Source organism: Drosophila navojoa, chromosome X (genome assembly GCF_054131105.1).
Source record: "Drosophila navojoa isolate 15081-1374.11 chromosome X, UAZ_NAV_1.0, whole genome shotgun sequence".
Taxonomy (NCBI): domain Eukaryota; kingdom Metazoa; phylum Arthropoda; class Insecta; order Diptera; family Drosophilidae; genus Drosophila; species Drosophila navojoa.
In genome coordinates, this window is record NC_142895.1 from 14,917,038 (window position 1) to 14,934,887 (window position 17,850).

The 17,850-nt window shown below is 38.2% G+C and overlaps 1 protein-coding gene across 4 annotated transcripts in view; it reads right to left on the reverse strand.

Annotated features, from left to right (window-relative positions):
• Neto (Neuropilin and tolloid-like) overlaps positions 1 to 17,850 on the reverse strand; it is a 107,324-nt gene that overhangs the window by 43,481 nt on the left and 45,993 nt on the right. The window lies entirely within an intron of this gene.

The window sequence follows — 17,850 nt, forward strand, 5'->3', positions numbered from 1 at the left end:
ACTGCACAAGTTTCCCTCACATTTTTTTTTTTTCAGTTTTAAAGCCTGAACGCTTTCAATTCGCAACTCGGAGTCGCAGTCGTAGTGCACTCATATAAGTCTATTTGAACTGGCAGCGCAAGTAGCAACGGTAGTGGTAGAGGCAACAGCAGCAGCAGTTGGTGTGCAGCTGCAACGCAACAGTAACTGCGTCTAAACAACAATCGTTAAGCCTATGTAAAGTGGCCCAAAGCACATTCATGCCAGTTACAGCAAGTGTGCATATGTATTAGTTGTTGTGTGTGTGTGTGTGTGGGTCTACGAGGATGTATATGTGTGTGTGCGTGTGTGTGTGCCTGGAGCACTTTTTGCTGGGGCATTGCCATTTGCTAAGCAAGTTAAGCACATAAAGCCAAAACGACTTTCAAATGCTCTAGCCAGCTAGTCAGTTTAACCGTTATATTGTATAATATTATAATATTATAATGTATAATATTATAATATATAACGATTTAACAGGATAGACTGACATAGCATACATTAAAAAAAAATTTAAATAATTTTTTAAATTTACCATAAATATTTTTATATTATATAAATATTTTTAGCATAATGAATTACAGCTTATTTTTAATATATGATTTTTATATAATATTTTTAGTATAATGAATTACAGTTTATTTTTAATATAATATTTTTATAAAATATCTTTAATACAATAAATTACAGCTTAAACTTTTTTTTTTAAATTATTTTTTATTTTAATTATTTTATTATTATTAATTTATTATTATAATTTTTTTTATTCAATATTATTTACACAGCTCCACTTGTTTCTGCTAGTGTGTGTGTGTGTGTGTCTGTGTGTGTGTTGGTGTACGTGTGCTTGCTTGCAAGCGTTTATAGCTTCTTTTGCTTTTAGCAAGTGTTACATGTATTTGCGCCGAGTTTGAATTACCTCAGCATATACGTTTTATGGGGCGTAGGGTATTAACGCTCAACGGCAAGCAAGCTCAGAGCCGTGTGTGCGCGAGAGTGTGTGTGCGCGTGTGTTTGTGTGTGTGTTTGCCATTGCCAAAGTGTTTGCGCCGCATTATATGGCTGCTAGTGCCTAATGATGTAGCAACAAATTTAATAAACATATTAAGTGTTGATGTTTTTGTAATCGCACTGGCTTCTCCACTCCACTGCTGTTACCTAGTTTTTGCTCTAGCTTCAATGTTATTGCTCTCAGCGCCACATGTGCCCCGGATAGTCTATGTGTGTCTCTGTGACTCTGTATCTGTGTGTGTGTGTGTGTGTGTGTGTGTGCTGGCATCCATTTGCCGTATGTCAAAGCTGCTTATTTCCTGCTACGGCCGCTGCCGTGTCGTCTCGTCTCGTCTCGTCTCGTTGCCATCGTGCGACAATTTGCAACATAAATTTAATTAAATGCAAATTAATTTTAACAACATTATTTTCTACAGTCTCATATTGCCATTATGTACACATATTGTATATATATATATATATATATATATGGGCATATAGAGTGCATAAATCAGCCAAAACAAATACAAATTCAATTTAATGAGCTCCTCTAAAACTTTCCAATTAAACACATGCCTTTGGTAGATTATATGCTTGAGTCTGTTTTAATTTAATATTATTTCTATTAATACCATGCCTGTCTAGCGTGTGTGTGTGTGTGTTGTAATGGAGATAACCAACAATGTAGACATCTTTGCCTTTGATGCGACTAATGTCCTGACAATTTGTGCTTTGTATACTTGATAGGCTTCAGCCCAGTGCAGTCATGGGCCCCAATCCAATGGATAACAATAAACTTACAATTTCATGGCACTTAAAGATGCTTACGGCCATTGCATAGTTTATGGACTGCCATTGAAGCAACATGCATGACAGGATGTGTGGCAAGGCATTCAGTGCCTGTCAAAAGGTGTTGAGCAATAGAACTTCACTCTGCCTAAGCGTTAGAGAGATTATGAGTTGGCTGAGCAGCCAATGTCGTACAGCATATCATTGCTTACAGCCTAATATGACACTAAGCTGATATAAACGCTTTATAATCACAGTGAAAGTTAGATTAAGATCATGTATGCTTCATTGATAATATAATAACATGCTAAGCATGTGGCTATCGAATATTCATATTTTCATTTCTTAATAAGTATAAGTATATTATATGCTTACAAAATAAACAGAGTTCCCTGGAATCGTTAACCTTTTGAGAATTGCATAGAAAGCTGCACGTAGAGCATTCATCTATGCGATTCTAAGCTTTCATATGCTCACGTATATGTATATAAAAAAAAAACTGATTCGGTCGATTGAGAATCGCATAGAAGAGCCCGTTTATAGATGCGGTTCCCTCTAATAAGCAATGTTTTGAGAATCGCATAGAAGAGACCGTTTATCGATTCGTTTCCCTCTAACAAGCGATGATTGAGACTCACATAAATGGGCGCATTTATATCTACCCTCTGCACAAATTTTTGCTTGCTCATAACTTACTTACAGTTGACCCCACACAGACCATAGGGCAAACTTATTGAGCTCTCGCGTCAAATTGAACAAGTCAAACGGCGCTACGTGAAGCTAATCTGAAGGCAGCATTAAGTCGGCACGGCACGACTGCCGATTGCTCAAGTCTTTAGCAGAATCTTAAGAAACTCGCTCAATTTGTATACAACTTATTTATGTACATAACTTTTAATTACTTATATCAGGCCCGGGCCCAGCCGGCCGCCCACATTCGGCTCGCTTTTATTGGAGCTGACAAGTTTCGTTAAGCGAGGCGAAGTCGGCGCAAGTTTCGTCTGCTCATTGGCAGGCTCAATGTTTGCATTGGGGCGCGGGCAGAGCTGAAAGTGGGCCAGCGATGCAGGAGGTATTTGGGGCTGTCTGCCCGACCTTTTCTGGCGGCCAGCGATGGCATCGAGAGTGCCTTGTGTTCGCACTTTCGCTCAGTTTGCGTCTTTAATTGCGCTTTTAAGACTGACTGATTGTATTGACACTTGCAGGCGGGCTGCTCTGCCACTTTATTGAATTGCCAGCGCGCTGGTTGAGCAGGTGGCGATGCGAAAGGCCCATTTCCCGCTATGTCACGGCAGCTTAGCAAATGTATTTCCCAGCTCCCCCTCTCCCTCTCCCACTCTCTCTCTCTCTCGCATAATTGTAAATTTAACACGCATTCCCCAACTGTTCGCCGTCCCGGCAATCCCTTTTAGCTGTCGCCAAGCCTTCCCTTCAAATGCCACACACACATTGTCGTGGCCTCGTTATTGCCACAGCAGCAGCGGCAGCACTAGAAGCAGAAGCAACGGCAGCAGCAGCAGCAGCGGCAGCAGCTGCGCTTGTTCACACTTTTGTTTTAGTTGTAATACCCTTGTCGATCTGCTTTTGCGCCCATAAGTTTAACTTTTAACTTTTGGTATCCACACACACACACACACCCACGCACACACACACACACACCCACACACACTTGATTTAGCCGCGCTCAGCCGTTCGCTGTTCATTTATATTCATATTTGCATATGTGTCTGTGTGTGTCAGTGTGTGTGTGTGTGTGTGTGTATGCGTTGCTGTTGGATGTTTGGCATTTACGTATCTTAGGCCCTGCCACGCCCCCACAGCCACCAGTGCCGCTGGCATCTGCATGTATCGCCATCGTTGTCGTCATTTTTGCTGTTGCTGTTGCTGTCGCCGCTGTTGTTGTTGTTGTTGCATGTATTTCATTCGCAGCAGTTATTTGCTTTAATACACTCAATAGACTTAACACATTTTGCACGCCTCACTTCATCCGGAGGCGGTGGTGACAGCGGCAAACAGCGCCACCGCCGCCTCTCAACCGCTCAACCGCTCAGCCGTTCAGCCACAACGCACCACCCACTGTTCTGTAGTTTTCTGCAATAAATTTTGCATTTTGCTTGCAGCGACGGCAACAGCGACAGCGACAGAGATGGCGAGAGCGAGAGAGTAAAAGAGAGAGAGAGAGAGAGAGTGATACCCATGGCGAATGGGACAGACTGAACTGGCTAAGGCTTTGGCATTGCTTTGCCTGAGACATTCCGTTCCATTCCACTCCATCCCATACCATGCGATACCAACCCATACCATGCCATTCCATGCCATTCCATTCCATTTGTGTGTCAGACAGCTCCTGCTCCTGCTCCTGCTCCTGCTCCAGCTTATGTATATGAGATGTTCTGTGTGCATCTGCTTCGGTTACTGTGACTTGTCTGCGACTCTGACTCTGACTGAGCATATTTATAGTTTGTATTGTCTGCTGCTGCCGTCGACGCTTTTATAAAAAAAAAAGTAGGCGGAAACTCTTACGCGAAGAGCCGAACATATTATATGCTTGCCCAGACATATTGAAGGCATATTCCAAATGCTACATCAAGAATTTCGTAGACTCTAGTCGCTGTTGCAGACTCAGACAGCATCACTTCAACTATATAGGGCAGCCAGTTGTCATAGAGTATCATTGTTGTCTGTGTGCAGTGCAATTAAATCTTCTTTCAATTTACTGAATACTTTAGACAACAGCAAAACAACAACTAAGACAAGGTAATAAAACAAGCTCTGCGACTACATTGCAAATTTCATAATAAATTCATTTTAGAAACTCTCTCTCTTTCTATCTCTCTCTCACTGTCGCTCTGTCTCTTATAGAAATTCATAATAAATTCATTTTCCCCACTCACTTAAGTACTCAACGAAGACTCTAAAAATACTTAATAAACTGCTTCTATTTTATACATTTTTCTTAGATATTCTAGACATTTTTAATATGCCATAAGAAAGTCTCGTAAGGCTTCAGGTTTGCAAAAGGCAAGCAAGAAAAAAATTATTAAAAAATTGTGAACCCATTGAAACTGAGAATTCTGAGCAAGGCAGTTGGAAGGAAGCAGGACTGAATCTATAGTCTATATATATTTTTAATTAGGATGGCGTACTTTATATAACTATGTATATTCTTTTGTCTTTGTCTATCTTTCCTGTAAATTATAAAAGCTTGAGAATTGAGTTCCTATAGTTTTTCGATAATTTTTTTATTTGCGATAAAAATCGATCAATTACATTTTTATGCCTAGTATTTTGTGGTATTCTACTATATGGGAACATCTAAATTTACTGAAAATGTGTATATTTTGCATTTCAGTGAATAATGTTTGCTAAGAATGCCAGCTCTTTGAGGGACTCTACGGATATCCCCTAGTCTCCAGCAGAGTCCTGCTCAAATAACTCTTGCCAGCATAGCAATTGCAATATGCAAAGGGCAGTTGGCTCTGTCGGCTCTGCCAGGCGACAATAAGAGAAAGATTTAACTGCCATTGTCAACAATAGTCACATATCACTTTAGCACAGTCAGCAAACAGCTTGTGCAGGGGGATGCGAGTCGAGGAGTCGAGCTCTCATAATTCACTAATTGGTTAATTGCAGCTGGTTGCTTAGCAACCCGACTTAGCGTTAGACTACTGCTCTTAAATAAATTAGACACTAATGCTTGAGCGTATGAGCGTACGAATTTATTGTATTTATGATAATGACATTTCGGTTGGCTTGCATTGCGATGTTAAGCGGCTTATGCGATGCCAGCTCGAGCAATTGTTTTCAATATTAAGTGTGTAACGTGAGAGAGAGAGAAGGAGAGAGAGAGAGGAAGGGAGAGAGAGAGAGCGAGTAAGTGAGAGCCACTTTCAACAATGTGCACATTCTTGCCAACAGAGTCAGATTCCATATTCGCATATTGCGTATACGCCCAGTTGTCGTCCAATGTGATGGATTTGCCAGTGCCTGAGCAGATAGACATAACCACACACCCCCCTCCCCCCACCCCTCACGAATCCCCTGCCAAAATGTGTGGACCACATTTGATTTTCAATGTTCGGCATCTGCAGCGGCATGGGCCAACACGTTGCGGTTGAATGAACGCACCACATCAGCCACATAAATCATAAAAATTTGACAAAATTTCACCGATGATTGATAGCAATGAATTTGTGCTTAAGCACTCTGCTCAAGCAAATGACTTTTACGATGAATTCAAATCGAATTGGTTTTAATTTCCATTATGCCAAACCACATTGTGCTTATCTCTGGCCACAGCTTGCAGCTGCTTGTCAAATTTTAACCTCTTGTCAAGCAACAAAAATAAAAGCAACCAAAAAAAAAAAAAAGAAGCCCAAACTTTGTCCAGCTGTCGCCATCAAAGGATATCCGGAAATGATTGCACTCCGAAAATTGGCCTCTGGCTTCGCTCTGTGCACTCGAAACTCTCTCAATGCTCGCTGCCGAGGAGGGCCGCTGCTCGCAATTAACATGGAAAAAGCTGCACTTAATGGCTTACGACTAAGAGGCCATATAATTACCAGAAACAAAGCGGGCGAGCGAGGCATGGGCGGCGGTTGACTAGAATAAGCAACAGACAGAGAAGGAGAGAGAAAGAGAGAGAGCGAGAGAGATAGTTGAGATTTGTTGAATTTATTGTTGCACTTTATGTAGCGCAAATGCGTTCGCATTGCGCATTTGCAACAATTTAAAATTTAACAACATGAAAATTGCGAATGCTGAATGCAATTACAAATGAGATATTGATGTGCGCCATGCCGTTTCAGCGAGGGGCGTTCGTTAAGTACTGCCTATGGAACGTGTGCGCGTCGCACTATGAACTTGTTGCAACACTTAACGGCTGACGTCCCAGTGCCCCATTATTTGTAAGTGGCAGGTGCATACTTCAGTGGAGCTCGAACAGCATCGTCGTCGTCGTGCGCTGTTGGCGCTGCTTGTCGAATATAATGGGCACAAGCATAACAATAACTGCGCGAGCGAGTTGCAACAGACAAATGTATTACCGAAAGTTTGCCCGCGCAGCGCGCATCGTGCGAACCTTGCCAAACCCTTCTGGCACAGCGCCGCGATCTGGAGATGTCGTTCGTGTTGCGGAATTTCAATTTGCTTTTGTTGTGTGTGTGCGTGTGTGTGTGTGTGTGCAACACATAAATAAAATCTGTTTTATTATTTTCGCCAACAGCTCTGCCAACTTGCCGGCCCCAGTCAGCATCCCCAGCTCCAACTGCAGCTAGAGCAGCGCCACTTGCCAGACGAGTTGTCACTCATTCACTTGCTCATTTGGCCCAATTGCAACCAGATGTTGCAATTAGCATAACAATATGCAGCCAGACTATTTCCAAATTCTACTTAATTGCCCAATGCCAAATCTCTAATGTGCATTTGGCATTCCCCTGCTAAGGGCACGCATCATGGCATATGTGCTCGAAATATAAGCAATTATATAATACTAGAGCTTATTCGTTAAAGCTATGCCAGCTTAAATAATCCCACATATCAATATATTTCTCGGTATTCTAACGATATGCTAGCAAATGTGTAGCAAAGCGCAACGACTATATAACACTTGAGCGATTTTTGGTAAATCTCAAGTGTGAGCCAGCTGTAACTTTGCTATCAGATGCTAAAGTTCGAGTTGGAAAACTTTCGCTGATATAACTTTTTCGATTTGCCAATAGAGTGGGACACATAGAAATAGACAAAGTAGTTAAATTTGAGTTTCTAGTTTTCTAGACTCTCTCTGTGAGAGATACAGTTGGTAAACCATTTAGAAACGCACCCAATGGGCGGATCTGTTTCTACTCTCTATTGTGGGCTGTCTATGCGAGCCTATATGAAATATAGAAGTGAGAAATAATATTTAAATGATTATAGTTTATTGATTAATATACCAAAATAATTGAAAGAATAATAAAAATACCAAAACCAAAATATAATAATATAATAATAATAATAATAATAATAATAATAATAATAATAATAATAATAATAATAATAATAATAATAATAATAATAATAATAATAATAATAATAATAATAATAATAATAATAATAATAATAATAATAATAATAATAATAATAATAATAATAATAATAATAATAATAATAATAATAATAATAATAATAATAAAAAATAAATTGAATTCAATCAGACAAAAACAATTAAAAATAATAATTTAAAAAATAAAATAAATAAATACAATGAAAATTATGAAAATAATAAAAAAAAACTTAATAATTTAAAATTTTCTTTTTTGTTATTAAATTATAAAAAACAATTTACAATAATTTAAGCAATTAAAAACAAAATCAATTTAATTAAAATAATAAGCAAATGTTTGGGCTTAGTAAGATGGTTAAGTCAGATGGTTTGAGTTCTGTCAGCTTATAGAATTATATATTTACATTGAATCAATTTCTATTTGGCAATCAAAGAAGATAATATACCATAATTAAAACTCGAAATGTATGCACATTTACCATATTTATAATGAAAATGAAAACAAAGCAACAAAAATCATTTTCAACAATTTACAGTAAATTATTCCTTCAAATATTCCGCCAGGCATAATGAAAGGCAAAAAACAATAATAAATAAATCACAAAAAGCTATAAATAAATTGAAATAAAATATTTTGCCATTGTTGTATCAATTAGGCAGTCAATCGGATTATAGCCGCTAGAATTGGCCTACAGCTATTTTATAGCTGATGTGGCACATTAATAATTTTAATTGTAAACACATAAAGTGAACACTGAAACGCAAGCAAACCTTTCGGCCCCACAGATATGGTTCTCCCGAAATCGAATTGATTGCAATTGATTCGTGAAAAGGCGAATAGATGTACGGCGTATGTACACAAGTTCAATTATTGAATGAATCATTCGAATCGTGAATCGTTCTCGTTCAGCTCTATTTGCATAACTCGCAGAGCATGCGAAATGCACGAATTCCTATTAGAGCGAATGGCACAACACGTGGGCGATTCCCAATTGGAATTAAATGCCATTGCTAAACAGTCTGTCACGTGACTCGATTGTGTTTGAATAGCGCTTGGATATCGAACAATATTCAAATGAATTGCATTACTGGCTTACAGGGTATTCTATGTAATGTGTATGTGTGTGTGTGTGTGTGTGTGTGCATGCATTTAATGCTGTTTGGTTAGCAATTGTTGTTGCTGTGCACGACAAATGCTATTTGCAATGCGAGAATCATTGAGCCGCCCCCATGTCAATCTGTCAAGCCAAAACAAAATATTTACGCTACGCCCAAGGGTCAAGTGGTGCTCCCTCTATGGCCTAACGCACAAAGACTCCCGAGACGGCCGCGTGACAAACAATAATTTAGTGATATCGTGGCAGCAGCAACTCTTTTGCCATTTCTGCTTTGGACGACATTTTCGAAATTGTTAAATTGAAATGAAATGTCCGACAATTGAATTGCGTCAAGCAAATTGAGAGCAGTGCCATGGCAAAGCCAAAGGCAAATGGCCCCGCCCCGCGCCGCACGATGCCCACGACAGCGAACGCGTAGTGAATAGTGAAAACGACGACAAGGACAAAGATGATGATGATGATGATGATGATGATCTATTAACCCCAACTGCGGCCAAGTGCGACCGATAAAGGCGCATGGCGCTGGCTGGACTTGCTGCCACTGACGTGGCTGCCACCGACATGACTCCTGCTGCTGCTGCTACTCCTGCTGCTACCGCCACTTTAATTTGCGTGAAAGCGCAAAAAGATTTCAAAATTAAATCAGTGTGCGGCAGGGCAGAGACAACGTACACACTCTCACACTGGCCGCAGCGAGCTGCAATTGAGACCAGCGAATCGTGGCGCACTCAATGAATCTTGCCTCATGCCACCAAAATCTACAGGCGAATTTGATTACAATGCAGCGACCCCTTTCACGTGCCAGCATGTGTGGCAAACGCCCAGGCTTCGCGTTATCGAAACCCAACAGGTGGACCAGAAGCATTAATTAGTCTGCAAAGGTGAGCAGCCAAAGCAGACGATTCATTGCAATTGCAACTGCATTGCACTGTCACAGCTGCAATAGATTTTGCAATTGCAGCTCAAACAGAAACAGTTCAAAAGGGGAAAACAGGCATGCCAATTGCAGGAGGCATTCACATTTGCTTTGGCTAAATTCACAACTAGAAGAAAACAGAGTAAATATTAAAATATATATAAAAATAAATATTTATATATTATCATATCATCTAGTTGAAGGTAAACGTGCTAAGAACATATTCAGTTGTATATGCTGACAACAGGCGGACAGTGAATCGTTCTGCTCTATTTATTCGTGGCACATGCAAAATGCGCAAATTCCTATTAGAAAATGGCACACGTGGGCGATTCCCAATTGGAATTCAATTCAATTGCTACACAGTCTGTGTCACGTGACTTGATTGTATTTGTTTCGCAATATTTTTCAGACAAGTGCACAATGCAATAAAATATGCAGTATGCAATAGTGACAGATTACAGAGTATGCATGGGACATAGGATATGGAATGTAGGATATAGGATATAGGATATAGGATATAGGATATAGGATATAGGATATAGGATATAGGATATAGGATATAGGATATAGGATATAGATAGGATATAGGATATAGGATATAGGATATAGGATTAGGATATAGATATAGGATATCGGATATAGATATCGGATAGGATAGGTCTAGGATATAGGATATAGGATATAGGTTAGGCTGCTCTAGGACTATGGCTATAGGCTCTCGGCTATCGGCTCATCTCCTCTCGGCTATCGTCTATCGGCTTCGGCTCTCTAGGCTCGCTCTGCCTCGGCTCTCGGATCTCGCTCTCGGCCCTCTGGCTCTCGCTCTCGGCTCTGGCTCTCGCTCTCGGCTCTCGGCTCCGGCTTCGGCTCTCGGCTCTCGGCTCTCGGCTCTCGCTCTCGGCTCTCGGCTCTCGGCTCTCGGCTCTCGGCTCTAGGCTCTCGGCTCTCAGGCTCTCGGCTCTCGGCTCTCGGCTATAGGATAGGCTAGGCTATATAGGATATAGGATAGGCTCTCGGCTCTCGGCTCTAGGCTATCGGCTATAGGCTATCGGCTCTAGGATAGGCTATCGGATATAGGATATAGGATCTAGGATATAGGATATAGGATATAGGATATAGGATATAGGATATAGGATATAGGATATAGGATATAGGATATAGGATATAGGATATAGGATATAGGATATAGGATATAGGAATAGGATATAGGATATAGGATATAGGATATAGGATATAGGATATAGGATATAGGATATAGGATATAGGATATAGAATGTGGGATATAGGAGAAGAAGAACACAAAAGAAGACTCCTGATCACAGTATAATTATTAGATGAATTGCCCAAGCAAGACAAGCCGTGATTAGAGGGTATTTACAGAAAGAGTTTTCAGAGATAAGCTTCTCTTCTTATATACTATTCCTAACAGATTCTCATCAGTCCAATGCCAACTTATTTTGCCTACACATTAGCTACACCTTTCAAAAAGAGAGAACGAGTTCCGCCAGAGCTAAGCCCAATTAGAAACTCGATTTACTTGAGCCAAAGCGCTGTGAATGGCGATCAACTGTCAGGAAGCGCACACAGCTCATTTAGCAATATTTTGCAGTCAGTTTATGAAGCTGTCTCTCAATAACTAAGTGTGTGTGGACTTCGGAATTGATAAATAAAACGCAGGGCCAAGAATAATAGCTGGCAGGCCAGGCCGGGCCAGGCAGCTCTCGCCGCAGCAGCACGACACAACGCGAGAGCTAAATAAAATCTGGGTGAGAGGGGAAAAAAAAAACAAACAAGAGTGAGGCAAAGAAAATATTACAGTGAACATGCTGCACGCAAGACAATGTCCACTGGTGCGGGGTAACACGGGCAGCGGGGAGGGAGATGTCGCGGGATGGACGCATTGTTGCCAACTTAGATTAAAAGTGATAGCCAGCAGCATTCGCTGTGCGCCAATTGAGAAAGCAATCACAAAAACGCACCGAGGCTGACGAGGGACAGTGGGATACCAAGTACAGACTAGCAGATACCCTGCAAGTGCAACAAAAGCGCTAGCAACCAGCTAGTGCATACCCTGTCAGACGATAGTTAAGGTATTTGTTGTAGATGCAAAAAGAGGCAAACGGAAATCCAAACATGACATGCCAAAGCAAACTGAGAACGCGAACGAGTCTAACCATGGCTCTGGCTGGCTATATGAATGGTAGTAGGTACGGGATAAGCGACAAAAAGCGAGTGCAGGAGAAAAACAATTTATAATTGAAATCAGTGTCAAGACAACCACAACAACCACAGCAACAACTAAACTAACTGCCAACAAGCAGCAGCAAGAATGTTGCAACTGGACGGCAGCGGCACTTAAGTCTGCTTTAGATGCGCATTCTCGCTGCTGGAAATTAGAAGAAATTTATACATACATATATACACATTAAAGAGAGAGAGCGAGAGAGAGATGGACCGAGAGAGAGACAGGCAGAAAGAGTGGGCATAACGGAACACAAATTAGCTAATGTTAAATAAAGCCAATTCCGTTAAAGCTGTGCGACGGCTGCGGTTGGGCAACCGCTGCAGCTGTACTCAGCACGTGGGGCACCGACCCAGGCACAGATACGAGCCCCCAGGGGCAATGGCAATGCGTCCCTTCTCAATTGGGTCAGCTCACATTTGGAGCAGAAATGGCAAACGGCAAGTGCGACGAGCCGCAGCGAAGGCATTAAATGGCCCGCCTTCAAAAATTTTGAGTTATCCTTAAATTTGCTGCCAACTCTTCTGCTCTAAGCTGGCTCGCAACGCTTTAAGTTCCATTAAATTAATTGTTAATTCTATAAAGCGGATGGCGAGCTCTCAGCTCCCAGCTTTTTCCACAGAACTCGCCCCATCAATAATGTAAAAGAACATTTTTGCTTTGCGCATTTTCATTTTGTGCTGATGAGCAGCGAGACAAGACAACGCAAGACACGACAAGACAGGACAAGGCAACAGTGATAGGCAATAATAATGGCTTATCCGCTAGTCTCTTTTTAAGCTCAGTTGATCTACTCTTTAGCCAAATACCACATAATACACTGAAAATTAGATAAATATCGATGCTTGCTGCTTTGGAGAGAGACTTCCCATGGAGGACTCTTAATCAATCGCTGTGTTTATAACAATGAGTTAAGCATAACAAATAAGAGTGGAATTAATTTCAAAGGGTAATTAATGACATCTCTATGTTGACAAGTATTCGATATTTATCGGTTATTTAACAGAACTTTCAACAAATATCACAAGATATCAAATATGGATCAAAAAATCATGTAACATATGTATGAATCACGACAGTTAGATTTTTATGCAAGTTACACTATCAAAATTGTGTTATGTATGACCGATAAATATCGATATGTTGATCTATTGATCATTATGTATATATGATATATATATAGGATAATCTAAGAGATGTAGATATATATTTTTGCAGCTTGTCATTGCATTTTCATGTTAAGCAGACATATGGCAAAAATTTACTAGAAATCGATAAACATCGGCTTTAAAATGTATACTCCAATCATATTTTGCAAAACCAGATAGACAAATAGGTACTACTACTAATTATATACGTCACGTTTATTTGCCATTACTGATCGATATACATCGATTTTATAACTGTCTGCGCAGGAATACCTAGCAGCTCTTATCTCTGAGTATGAAATGTTGAATGTAGATTCGTCATCAATTCATTCACTTTCTACAACTAATCCAGGCAGTTCTTTGTGTAGACTAGCATTTCAAATAGAACTCGATTATTTAATGTTACGAACGTCTATTAGTCTTAGGTAATATAGTCCAATCAAATAAGCCGCAAAGGTACTTAGTCCAATACAGTTTAGTGGCCTCAACTCAAACATATGAACTCATTTCTAGAACAAATGAGCCTGTGAGTTAATCAATCAATTAACCCAACAATAGAATGTCCATTAGCCAATTGAAATTTATGATGGTAATTAATACAAATCTAAGCTGGAATTGTGATATGTATGTGAACAAAGCGCAGTTAGCACACACACAGCCACACATACACACAAACACAACCACACACAGACAGAGCCTTGAGCTTAATTCAAATATTACATCGGAATCTTAACAAGAAATTTAACATTTGATTGACTCAATTCAACTAGCTTTTTAGTTTGTTTGCCGAGCTTGCGAATCTAATTAATGGCTAAGGCATTCGCCACATTTCAATTTTAAGTAAATAAATAGCCTAGCCGAACCGAGCCTGACCGGGCCTGGCTGGGTGAGTTGATTTCCAGAGGCGATGAACCGAATTTATTTATCTATTGGCCCTAATCCAGGCCCAAATCCAGCTCATTATTATGCAATGCAATTTGATTAGCCTGTTGTTGGCATTTTATTAATGCATATTTAAATTGAATTCGCCCCCTTTTCACTTTTATTTTTCTTTGCCGCCTTCCCTTTTTTTTTTCTGCTTGTTAGTTTTGCATATTCAATTTAATCCCAGGCAGGACACACAGCCCAACAGCACGTGAGCAGTGGACCTTTTGCATTTTCCTCTAGAATTCCATTCATACACCTTGGCCCTCTGCGTTCTCCCAGGATTACAAATTATACCGAATTCGGTACCATTTTTTATGCCAAAATTATTTAATTATTGGTGATGCGGAAGAAAAAATGAATAAAAATAAGTAAAAATAAAAAACCAGCAGTCATTCCAACGATAAAATATCCCATCAAAAGTGAAGGCATTGTAAGAGCTTTCCATGGAAATGTAATTTCAGAGAGGCAAATATATATAGAGGGAGCGGGGCTGAGTTAAAAGTTGATTTAAAATGAAATATTTAAAATTAAAAAATTTTATATAAGACAAGTAAATATATCAAATAACAAGAGAAATGATAAGATTAAATATTAGTCCATAAAAAATGTATATAAATAAATTAAAAAATATAAAAAATTATTCAAAACTAAAAATTTAAAAAAAAAAAATGATATACAAAAATATTAAATAACAGCCAAGGAAAATGGTAAACAACAAAATTTTATATTAAATAAAAAAAAAAGTTAAAAGTATATAAAACAAAACTAGATATTAAATGATAATCAAATATAAAATAAAATAAAATATAATAAAATAAAAAATAATAAAATAAAAAATAAATAAAATACAATGAAATTAAATCTGACAAAATAAATAATATTAAATTAACATTAAAAAGTAGTATAGAATATTAAAATATATTTTAAAATTTAAATAATGCGAACTGAGCCTGATATACCTGGCATGAGGAAAGAAAATTTCAATTTTTAAAGTTTTGCAGAAAGGAAATCTTAAAGCTCAGTTATGGCCACTCATTTACTTATATATGTATGTATGCAGATACACATAAATAAATATAAATAAAAAATTTCCAAGAAAAAGAAAACGTTAGAAGCAGGCATTTCAAATAAACGTAAGCTTAATTTCTTAAGATGCTGCGTAGCTATAATTAGATCAGAAATATTTTAAGTTGGAGTAGCATAAGTAGGAGAGCATATTCGTTATTTAGTTCGAGAGTAGCAGAACTGGGAGTCAAATAAAAAAAAATGTAGAAGTATGCTAATTAGCTAAATAAGTGGAAAAAGTAGTAGGAGTAGCCTACAATTTAGTTAGGAGTAGTCAAGACTCTTACTCTTGATAATAGATGTAGCAGAAATTGTAATAGTGCAGTGAAATACTTCTTAGTAACATTAGGAGTGGCATAAGTAGAACTGGCTTATTCGGTAATTTTTAAATGGTAGAATATGGCATCCTTAGTAGTAATAGAAATTGTAGTAGCATACTCTATAGGAGTAGTCTTAGTAGTAAGAGTAGTATATAACATAGCATTAATTATAAGAGTAGTATATACCATCGCATTAGTAGTAAGAGTAGTATATACCATCGCATTAGTAGTAAGAGTAGTATATACTGTAGCATTACTAGTAAGAGTAGTATATACCGTATCATTAGTAAAAAGAGTAGTATATACCGTAGTAGTAATATTAGCATATACCATAGCATCAATTATAAAAGTAGTATATACCGTAGCATTAATTTTAAGAGTAGTATATACCATAATATTTCTAGTAAGAGTAGTATATACCATAATACTTCTAGTAAGAGCAGCATATACTGTATCATTAGTAGTAAGAGTAGTATATACCGTAGCATTAGTAGTAAGAGTAGTATATACCGTATCATTAGTAGTAAGAATAGTATATACCGTATCTATCAGCAATTAAGAGTTTTTTCTAAAGACGAAATAAATTTTCTCCATTCAAATAATTCAATTCAAATTTCCTGGGTATATTAAACATAGCACACTTTATTAAGTGTGTCCGAGTAAGCAAAGAATTTCCTAGATGTATCTTCCTTATTTATTTATTTTTTTTTTTTTCCTTGCTGCTGGCTGTTGTGTTTAGGTCGTGTTTACGGCATGTATTAATTTTCTGATTTGATGAACCATCAATGAGGGTGAGGGCGAGGATGAGGGTGAGGCCCCAACCGGCAGCTGTTATCGTTATCCTGAAAATTCGATCTAGCGCCTTCCTTCATCGACACACAGCATCAACGGGCAAATTTGTAGCCATGCCCAGAAGGCCGTTAAGTGGGCTTAATTGTTATGGCTACAGTCAAGTTGGGTGCGCGTTGCCAAATCGATACCCCAAATATTGTAGTCAACATTATTGCCTACGCCAATTACGCATTTCGCCAAAAATATTAAATTTCAAGCAACGAAAAGGATTCCCACTTTGCTATTATAATATTGCATTTAACCTTTGCTTTCAACTAATTAACAAATTCGAAGAGAAGAAATAATAAACTTTTTGCTCCAACTCCTGTTGCTCTTCTTAAGAAATCCCTTTGATAATGAAACCTCGACACACACCAATTCGCATTGCGTACGTAAATGAAAATCATTTTCACTCCAATTACAATTATGTGAATATGTGCGGGAAGTCAAAATTCGGCATATGAATTATGTGCATCATTTCGAAATGAGAAATAAGAAATAATCGTCAGTTGTGAAAACCGCAACTGAAAAGATATTAAAAACTTTTGCTATGGCAAAAAGAGTTGGTTGGTTGGTTGGTTGCTTGGTTGGTTGGGTTTACTTTGCAAACAGTGTTTTCTTTTTTTTTTCCTATTTATTTTTGCTTAAGTAAAGTTTAAAGTTTGTCTAGCTGGCTACGGCAGCTGGCTGCAAATGGGAAAGCTAAAGGTAAAGTTATGTGAACCGCTGTTGACTCTGATTGAGTCCGCTCGACTCTTCATGAATATGAATTCATCTTCCATAAATATCAGCTGCTTCCGAAAGCGAGTATTTGGCAGTCGTACACATGTGAGACAAATTGAATTTTTCATTTCGATGCCACACAGAGAGCAGTTGGTTAAATGAATCTTAGTTAACAAAAAAAGAAAAAAGAATTGCCAAAAACAGAAAGAGCAAAAATAACTAAATATGTTGCAGCACAGAAAGATATGAAATCAATTTTGTAAAAGTGTGCTATAGTCGAGTTGGCTCGACTGCAAGATTCCCTGGGAGAAAGCTGATATTCGGCATACTCTAGAAACAACAAATTCACACAGACGCATATTCATGCGCTCTGCTAACTGCGCAGCGACTGCGCTTGGCCGCAGTATGGGCTATGCTATGATAATTAAATTGTTAAAATTTTTATTTTATTTTTATTTTATTAATAATACTATTCATATTATTATATCTACCAAATAGTCTTTTAGATTAGAAATAAGTTTTTTGCAAACTTCAATAAAAGTGGAAGATAATAAAAAATAAATAAAAAATAAAATAAAATGGGTTCAATAACAAACAATATAAAATCAAGTCATATTAATAATCATAATGAAAAAAAATATAAAAAAATAAAATAAATAAAAAAAATAAAAATAAAAATAATGATAATGATAATAATAATAAAAATAAAATAAAATA